Genomic DNA, 9,554 nt, shown 5'->3' with positions numbered 1-9,554 from the left:
TCTGTTTTGAAGCTTACACGATGACTACTTGTTTGTTACTCCTTCCGTACCACATATGTACCACATATATAGGCGGAATAGTCAAAATCTCTTAGATTAAGAAACTTTTTTGATTTTATAAATTTCTATGTTTTTTTCTATTTTACCCTTAATTATATTCCCAATGTTAGAGACATATACTTAATTGTGACGATTCTCAAGCAAATAAATAGGCATAGTAGAAGTAAAAAATCGTTTTGAAATTTGGACTCCGCCTATATATTAGTACAAGAACAAATGAAAATTCCGCCTATATAATAGGTACGGAGGGAGTATTAGTTTTTTTTTTATTGTTTTAATAGAAAAACGAGGACAACTAGCTCTTGAAAAGAGTAGTTAATCGACAGTTACAATAGTACTCGAAGGTTCATCAAATTCATCCGACCGTGGCATAATCGTTGTACAGATTTCTAGCAAGCCAGGATGGAGTACAATTGACTGAATCTGATTAAATAGATACATAACATTTTGTCCTTTCCAATTAAAGTTTTCAAGAACGCTAGAATTAAAAGCCAAGGTACGAAGTTTAACTGCCATGACATTGAGCCGCCTATCAATCATGGTCAGCTTTCCCAGAACAAAATTAACTTCTTCAAAATTTCCATCTCCCATTTGATACTGAGTTAGGTTGAATCTTTGTTGTACTTCAATTTGGTATATATCCTGAATAGCTGCCAGAGTTATGTTGTCTGCTGCCTGAAAATCCAAGTTAAATCTTTGCTTTGGCCCAATAAATGGCTAGTACAACTCCTCTTCTGTTTCTCCTGGCTTTAGTGATTGTGTCTTTGACATTCCTTGCTCCCGCATATGTTTCAAATTTCTGTCTATGATCATAAATTCTTCTATCTATCCTCAGCTGATCATCTTTCTTGATGTCATTTAGAATGTGAGTTGGATTATGCATGACCCTGTTGAAAGAGCATATATGTTGAGTAATCTTGTTTGCTGATGCTAGCCGAAGGTTTGATCTTGTTGAAGACGAAATCACATCTAGCCTTCCATATAAACCAACAGATAGTGTGTGACGGACCGGAAAATTACGCCTAGGGCGCCTGGACGCGCAGGCCATAACTTCCCCAATGCGCCATGATGATGCTACTTACCGGGCCTTAAAACTAGGCAAATGCACGTGAATTTTCCATTGCAAGCATGCTCGTGGAGCATGATGCATCTAATTTAGCTTCCACACCATTCCAATTTACCCTTGTTCCGCAAAGGGTTTATTAGGAAAATAAAAACTTTCTTAAGACGTCAAAACGGCCTTTTGAGGCCCTAAATGATGGAATTTGGCTAAAATTCAAAGACCGTGATGCATAGGATCACGTCCTGATCATCGGTCCGTTTGCAATCAATTTAGACCTGTCTTGAGCTAAATTACGATAATCGGGTTTTTAGCCTCCAGATATGCTATAACTGGCTCATCTGCATCAACTTGTCTCATCAAATTTGTCCACAATAATCTCTTGCATCGAGCTACCGAGCCAGATGATATGAGAGGCCTCAATGCTGCAATCATCTCACAATTAGATGATATGAGCGACAAAGTGCTGGACAAGATGTTTGAGGGTGAAAACAGTTTCTGCTGATTTTGGTAATTTCGGGTGTGTTGGGTGAGAAACGAGTCTAAACCTTAAACAATGTACTGCAAGGGAGTACTTTGATTCGAGAGATCAATCTGTACAAATCCGTCCTAAACCAAGAAATGGCCGTTCCAGACTTGCTTCGGTCATAAAGTGAAAGAGACGGTTGGTCTTAGGGAGGGAAGCGAAGAGAGTGTTGAGACCAGAATAATTGATTCTGGAAGAGTAGTTGTTTGACGACTTGTGTCAGAAAGTGAAAAGCTAACAGACGGGAAAGCTAACAAGTAATTTCTGAGTGTTGTGTTCTCCAGACCAAAACTTTTTCTTTGGTGGAAATAGGTGAGACCTATATATACAGGTCGCAACGAAACTTACCCTGGTCTCGTAAGAAGTGGAAACGGTTGAGTAAATAGAAGAAAACGGTAGCGGGTAATGCCTGGAATTGATGTTTCCATAATGAAGGAAACGTTTCACCATTACTTCATGTATTTACTAACCGCCTCACTCTTATGACACTTTCATGCAACGGGCGTAGTGTACACTGCACGCTGTAAACCTCCAGACCAATACCCTAATAAGCATCCCCTAGTTTGTGACATGTTTTGATGTCTCGAGTGTTTTCGTGGAAAACGTGTAGCATGTTGCTACGTTGGCATGGCCAAATGATTTGGAGTTTGTAGCCAAATTGGTGTCGTGACCAAACAATGGGCATCGTAGCCAGGTTGGTGCCGTGACCAGAGAGTTAGCATCGCAGCCAAGTTGGTGCCGTGACCAAGAGTTATCATCGCATCCAAGAAATTTCCACGAGTCGTTTGGTGGCAGGTTTGTACGGATGAGATCTGCATCTTAGGAGGAAAGGTAGCCATAGATTGTTGCAGCCTTTCATTTGGTAACCAGCGGCATGGTTGCAGCGCTTGCATGCTCTTGGCACGGCCAAATTAGGGTTTTGGCGTCGTGGCCAAGAGATTGCCATAAATCGTTTGGTGGCAAGTTTGTATGGCTGAGACTCGTATCTCAGGAGGAAGGGTGGTCGTTGATTGTTGCAACCTTTTGTTTGCAGCCAGCGGCATGTGGTAGGCCGGCATGACTTTGGCATATTTTAGGCATGAACAAAATTAGGGTTTTGGCAAAACCGTGATGTTTGTCCTTGGACCGGAAGTTTCCATGCGCTAGGTGGCGAACTTGGACGGTTGAGATCTGCATCTCAGATGGAAGGGTAGCCGTTGATTGTTGCAACCCTTCGTTTGGTAGCCAACGACATGGTGGTAGGGCCGCATGGTTTTGGTGCGGCTGGCATGGTTGGCATGCATTGGCGCGGAGATGTGGCTGGCATGGCATGTTATTGCCATTGTGGTGCGGCTGGCATGGTTGGCATGCCTTGGAGCGGAAATGTGGCTGGCATGGCATGCCATTGGCACGGTGGTGCGGCTGGCATGGTTGGCATGCCTTTGGCGCAGAGATGTGGATGAAATGGCATGCCATTGGCACATGTGGTGCGGCTGGCATGGTTGGCATGCCTTGGCACGGAGGTGTGGATGGCATGTCATTCCTTTGGCATATATGGTATGGCTGGCATGGTTGGCATGCCTTGGCGCGGAGGTGTGGATGGCATGGTATGCCATTGGCACATATGGTGCGGATGACATGGTTGGCATGCCTTGGCGCGGAGGTGGGGCTGGCACGGCTTGCCATTGGCACATGTGGTGAGGCTGGCATGCCTTGGCGCGAAGGTGTGGCTGGCACGGCATGCCATTGGCACATGTGGTGTGAGAATTGGGGTTTGGTATGTTTTTGGCACAGTGACGTGGGAATTAGGGTTTGGCATGTCGAAACCCTAATTTGTAAATAAGCTACCCCGTAAATTTCTCACAGACGTATTGAAAGGCTCAATAAATGCATTTAGCAGAGCCATTATTACTCAGGTTATGTTTTTTTCCAAAGTGGCGTCACTGTTTGACTATGGTTTTACGATTTTAACCCTAAGCTAAAAACTACCATCAACACCAGCAATACTGCAATTCATTGCGGCTTCCTACGTACCCTTTCCTACTCTAAAAGGATCAATCACAGACCGTAGTGCATCCTCGAAGGGACCGCAAATTAAACCAACTCGATCGCAAGGACGTGGCCAAGCAATATGGTAATGGCCTAGTCCGTGTAGGACGTTCCTTCAAAATGCATCCAAGTGATGCATATCTGGTCTGCAGCATGGAATAGTGATGCCCATGCTTCATATGCTCCATTATCAAGGCTACACATCTATAAATGAGGCCTAAGCATCATTTATACTCTTCCGGCTAAGTTATGAAGCTTACTTGGTGCATGGTCCGCATATGCACCTTCAACCAACTACCCCTCCCTATATATGTTAACTTGACATTTTACAACTTAAATTAGGGGAGAAAAAGTCATTCATCAACTCCCAAGGCCGTGATGGATGCATATGAATACCCTTGGCCAAATGCGATGTACGATCACATGCCGGTTCCAATGTCCGGCCATGATCGCTGAACATTTCCTGAGCCAAGCCCAGTGAAGGGCCGTGATGACTGTATTTCCGGCTTTGGCCCATAGGCCACTCCAATGTCCATCCGCGATGGATGTACATTACCAAGGCCAGCCTTCTCTATCCTGAGGCCAATGACTTGCGTAATGCGTCTACTTTTCTCAAGGCCATCTACCCAACTGGCCTAAGACATATTTTGATGCGAGATTGGCGCATTTGGCAAATATAGTTTACATCTTACAGTCTCTTGGTGGCATATTGGCCTTGACCAATATGCCCACGCTATGTGCCATTTTGGCAGCGTATTTGGCCTAGGCCAATGCTCATTTTTCCAAGATACGGAAGCTTTGGATGAAGCGTCATCTCAGGCCATGACGCATCTCTGAGCATGCACCATACTAAAACCAAAGGGTGTTACATAGTGACAAATATTGGAACCCTGTCTTTTTGATGATTTTGAGGATGAAACTAGCTGTTAGCTAACGTGTGAAGTCATTTAAATTACTGAAGATATGCTGATGCTGGCCAAACAAGGTTCTCCAGACTTCAGTAGCATAAGGGCAAGTAATAATAGTATGTGTAGTATATTTTTTTAGCATTGTTGCATAAGATGCAGGTGGAGTCTGTATAATTGAGGATGCTAGAATATTTGGTATTTGTTGGTAATATTCCTTCAGTATATTTCCACACAAACATCTGGATTAAAGGAGAAGTATTAGGCTTCCATATCTGGCTCCAACCAGTATTATAACTATCACTCTTGTACTTGTCGTGAAATTTTCTTTCATAAAGGGATTTAAGAGTGAAATTTCCATTATCTGTTAGCCCAAAAATGATAGAGTTTTCATGTTGGATATTCTTGTTGGTGGATTGAATGGCTGCCTGGTCTTCTGCAGAGAACCAAATACTGATGATGTATATATCTCAGTCTCCTCTGCTATCCATGAATTAATTGACAGTGCTGAGAATGGTAGGGCATTGAGAAGGTTTGGGTAGGATTTCCTATTTTTTTTATCAGTCCATCTGTCATCCCAAGTCTTGATCTTAGAACTATCCCCAATCTCCCATCTGTAGTACTTTTGAATGTTGGTTATACCTTCTAGAATTTCTTTCCATATCCAAGAATCAGTTCTTTTAGGTTTAGTACTTGTTTATTACTGAACTTGTCAAATCTCACCTCAAATGCCTACAAATCAATTGGAAACAAAATAAGATAACAAATAGTTTAATCTATACACCGCAAAGATACTCATACATTGATATATAAGTATCGTTCTCAACACATAGATTTTTAGAGAAAAGTTCGATTAGGAGAAAAAAAATTCTATTTAAGGAACTCAACTTTATGGTCCTCTGAAAAAGCCATGGTGCCCAAAAATATCTTTTCCTTTATAAGTCAACTAAATATATCCAAGACGATAGGATTAGAACATGCAAACAAACCAATGAATTCTGCCTGACTGTTTGAAGTTGGAAAACAAAATGAATATTTTGGTAGCATTAACTAAAGAGCAGTGGAACTTGAAAAACCATAACACCCCATGACTACTTGTTTGTTATTGAGCGTCTTAAGTCTCAACTCAGATATCTACGAATCAATTGGAAGAGAAAACAAGGTAAAAAATAGTTCAATTTATAGTTGCAGAGATACGAGGGAGTTAAGCAGACATAACATATGAAGAAGCGTGCCCAACTAGTGTATACGTAAGTACCATATTGTCCTATTAGCCTAAAGCAAAGCACATCATGACATGCAGGCAAAATACACAAATAACTGTGATATGTCCTGTTATTTGGTGCCGGTACACTTTTGTTTTTCTTTTAAATAATTTTCTTTTGCAGATGTCTGCTCAACAAGTAATTTAATGAATTTTTTCAGATAATTATAACAAATTGAGTAAAACTAATTCTTCAAAATAATTATAACAAATTTTAGCAAAAACCCATCAAAATAATTTTGCATAATATTATTTATTGGATAACATAATTGAACATCATAATTTATTTTATTACCAAATGAAAACCCAAAAATAGCTGATTCGGCCTAGGGCATCAAGTCTTCAAGATACTTGATTTGAGCTTTCTTCAAACTCCATGCCTCGAGATTCGACATCTCGGCACTTTTGGTTCCATTATTGAATACATAAAGCCGAGCTTCATTCTCAATAGCCAACGTTGGATACACTCTAGCTGTTATAACAGCTTTTCCTCCAACACCATAACTCTCCACTATTGAGTGATCAATCTGCAACTAAAAGCCTCATTAACTTCCAGTTCCTAGAAAATTAGAAACCATAAACATATATACATACAAAAGGGACAAATGCACTCTGAGTGCAGCACTGAAGTCAGTGGGTGATGATACCCATGACCTAGGTTTGGAACTCGGCATCACCAACTTACTAACTTAGTAGCTACATACTCGCATATCACAAAAATTATAAAATTCTACATACCAAGCTCCTTAGGGATAGCTTATCTTGCTCAGGGTCGAAATCAATAAAAGCTCCGTACGTGGTTTTATCGTTGCTTTCCTCCAAAGAAGACCTGTTGATACCAAAACCTTGGTCAGATAATAGATATTGACACCATTAAGTGAGATATTGAAGTTACTGTGAAGTGCTCATTGAAATATATATGAAACTAAACTGACCGGCTCTGCTCACTGCACATGAGCACGACATATTTGTTTTGATGATTAAATACTCTGAAGAAAATGGCTGTCTGTTCGTCCAAGTTTTTAGAAGCCAAAGCCAACAAACCAACCGGCCCTGACTTTCCTCGTACTGATGCTGGCTTTGAACTACAAAGTCCTTGTGGGTTGTCCCAACTAGGATCCATGACATCAGCATCTTCCAACTTCGAAAGTCAAATATTGCATCTACATCTGCCTGCGAAGCTGTTAGACCAGGAACTTCCATTACAAAACCACCTTCAAGAACTTTACTTGGTAAAGAAACTCCTTCGGTGCGGAGTTTTTTTATCTCTTCAACAGGCCATTGCTTCAATTGCTTGCCATTTTCCGAGAACCATAGAGTTCGGGGAATCGCCTGCAAAAGGAGAACAGATAGATAAGTTTGGTACGCTGTACATGAAACATTTTAATTTGATGCAAGATTTCAAAGTCGCTGCAAGGTGATTTGGACCCAAGGGTTAACATGTACCTGCAATCCCGCCCAACCTTTCTTGACATCATCTGCTACACTACTAGATTCATTTGCCCAACCCCACAGCACTCTCCTATTCTTTTCATAATCAAAGAATGTTTTGGAAGCATAAAACTTTCCGTAATCAAACCTCAAGCCAGAATCATTATCGATGGATCCTTCGTCAGGAGTATACTTATCCTTTTCAGGGTTGTAAGTTCCAATAGTATAATAGTCATGTTTGGTATCATCCAAACTCACCTTGAACACATGCTTAACATTAGGGCCGAGAACTGAAGTATCCACACCCTCGTTTCCATCAACTGCTACTGGAAAGAAATCTACGCATTCCCACATTCCAGTTCCCTTAGCGGAATGAAGAGGCTGTTTAGCTGTAGTCCAATGAATAAAATCATCACTTCGAAATAAATACGATATTCCATCGGTGCCTACTTCGCTTCCTATAGTCACTCTCCAGATTCCATCAGATCCTTTCCAACCAGTAGTCGGATCCCTAAATGCGCTCGCATTGATACCATCAATGTGTGCAATTATAGGATTGTATTCAACTGGTTTATCCCATTCTACAAGGAAAGGATCAGATAAATTCTTAGGCACTGCCATGTTCTGAACTTGGTAATTCCATTGATTCGATTCAATAATTCCGGTGTACTGAATAATCGGCTTTCCTTGTACAAATGTTGCTGAACCTGACCAAGTACCTTCGCTATCAAATGGTTCGGATGGGACAATCGCGTGTTTATGGTGAATCCAGTTTACGAGATCGATGGATGTTGCATGAGCCCACACTATGTTACCCCAAACTGGACCAGAAGTGCTCCATTGATAGAATAGATGGTATATTCCATTGTAAATCATAGGCCCTGCATTTAAATTGTAGGTCTTTAATTCATGTTTACACTAAGGAAAAACAATGACATAAACCATGAACCAAATTATGAACATTAGATTAAAGTGAGAATGCTAACCATTAGGATCCGTGAATTCAACGGAAGCCATATTCGTCCATTCACAGTTGCAACATGGAAACCAAAAACGAAGATTAAGAACCGCAAAAAAAAGAAAAAAAAAAAAGAAATAGTCTTAAGTTTCTTAGATGTTGCATTGCACTATTGTAATCTTTTTTTTTTGGGGAGGGGGTTGCGGCCGTATAAATTCGGCGACAAGTCAAAGAAAACATAGGAAGTTAGGCACATATATAGTGAAGAAACAAAGAAAAGATGTAGTATTTTGGAGAAAGGTTTAGACAATCACCATTCATATAATTCTTGGAAGGTTGGAAATGATAACCAGATCTTTAAGGTTGATCAATGGGGATACTAGTAGATTGAAGAGATTGAAAGTTTCTGTAATATGGATGAGAAGCTTCAACTCTATGACCAATGAAAACAGAAGAACACAATCCAATTAGCCATAGAACAGTATTCATGGCCATGGATCTTCAAAAAAATTGTGATGACATGAGAAGCTAAGACTTTCAGTATTTATTGACATTTTTTCAAGGGGGGCAAACTAATATCTCCTCCATAAATAATTGAGCGTTTTCCTATTTGCACAATTCTTAGAGCTTCTCCAAGAGTAGGTCAAAAATACCGTACGTGGACGTTTAAAAGACCTCTAAATCAAGTGCAGCCATTTTGTAGTTAAAAACGTAGTGAATAGTTGTGGAAAAAAGATTTGGAATTTGGGATGCGGTTCAAAGAGACAATTTTTCCCATAGTTGGTTTGATAGATGTATTTATTGTAATTGCAGTAACATGAAAAATTAGCTAACAGATTCTGCAAAAATATGATGGAGGGAGCCAGGCAAGTGAGGGTTATTGCTCCACCTGACAACTCTTTCCGGAGCCAAAAGTTATGTGTTCCTAGAAAAAGTCTCTTAAACCAGTTTTCTTATTAATTGTAAAGCCTAGTGCATGAGTTAGAAGCATAACAGTACATACATATCCACCAATTTCTTTCCCAAATTGGTCACTGTTATTATCTACTTATCTCCCATTCAAGGTTTTGCCTGAGACCACCGGCCTTTGTTTTCTTTTCTTTTCCTCCTTTAATTAGTCGACTAGAAAAAACATCAAAGCTCTAAAATTTTAACACGTTAGAAGCATCTGCATCATGTAGATGCTACCAAGTACAAGCAGCTAACCCCATCCAAGTAGTGTTAGTGCTGAAAGCTAAAAGCTACACAAGCAGCAAAAGGTACGTGGTCCAATATTTATGGGCATTGTTGGGCAACTTATGTTGGTCCAATAGTTATGTCTA

General features: G+C 40.4%; 1 pseudogene; it reads right to left on the bottom strand.

Moving 5' to 3' along the window:
- Nucleotides 1-6,169: 6,169 nt before the first annotated feature.
- LOC113294093 lies at nt 6,170-8,579 on the bottom strand (annotated as a pseudogene).
- Nucleotides 8,580-9,554: the final 975 nt, after the last annotated feature.

This window comes from Papaver somniferum, chromosome 7 (genome assembly GCF_003573695.1).
Source record: "Papaver somniferum cultivar HN1 chromosome 7, ASM357369v1, whole genome shotgun sequence".
NCBI lineage: Eukaryota > Viridiplantae > Streptophyta > Magnoliopsida > Ranunculales > Papaveraceae > Papaver > Papaver somniferum.
This window is presented reverse-complemented; position numbering and strand designations above follow the sequence as displayed.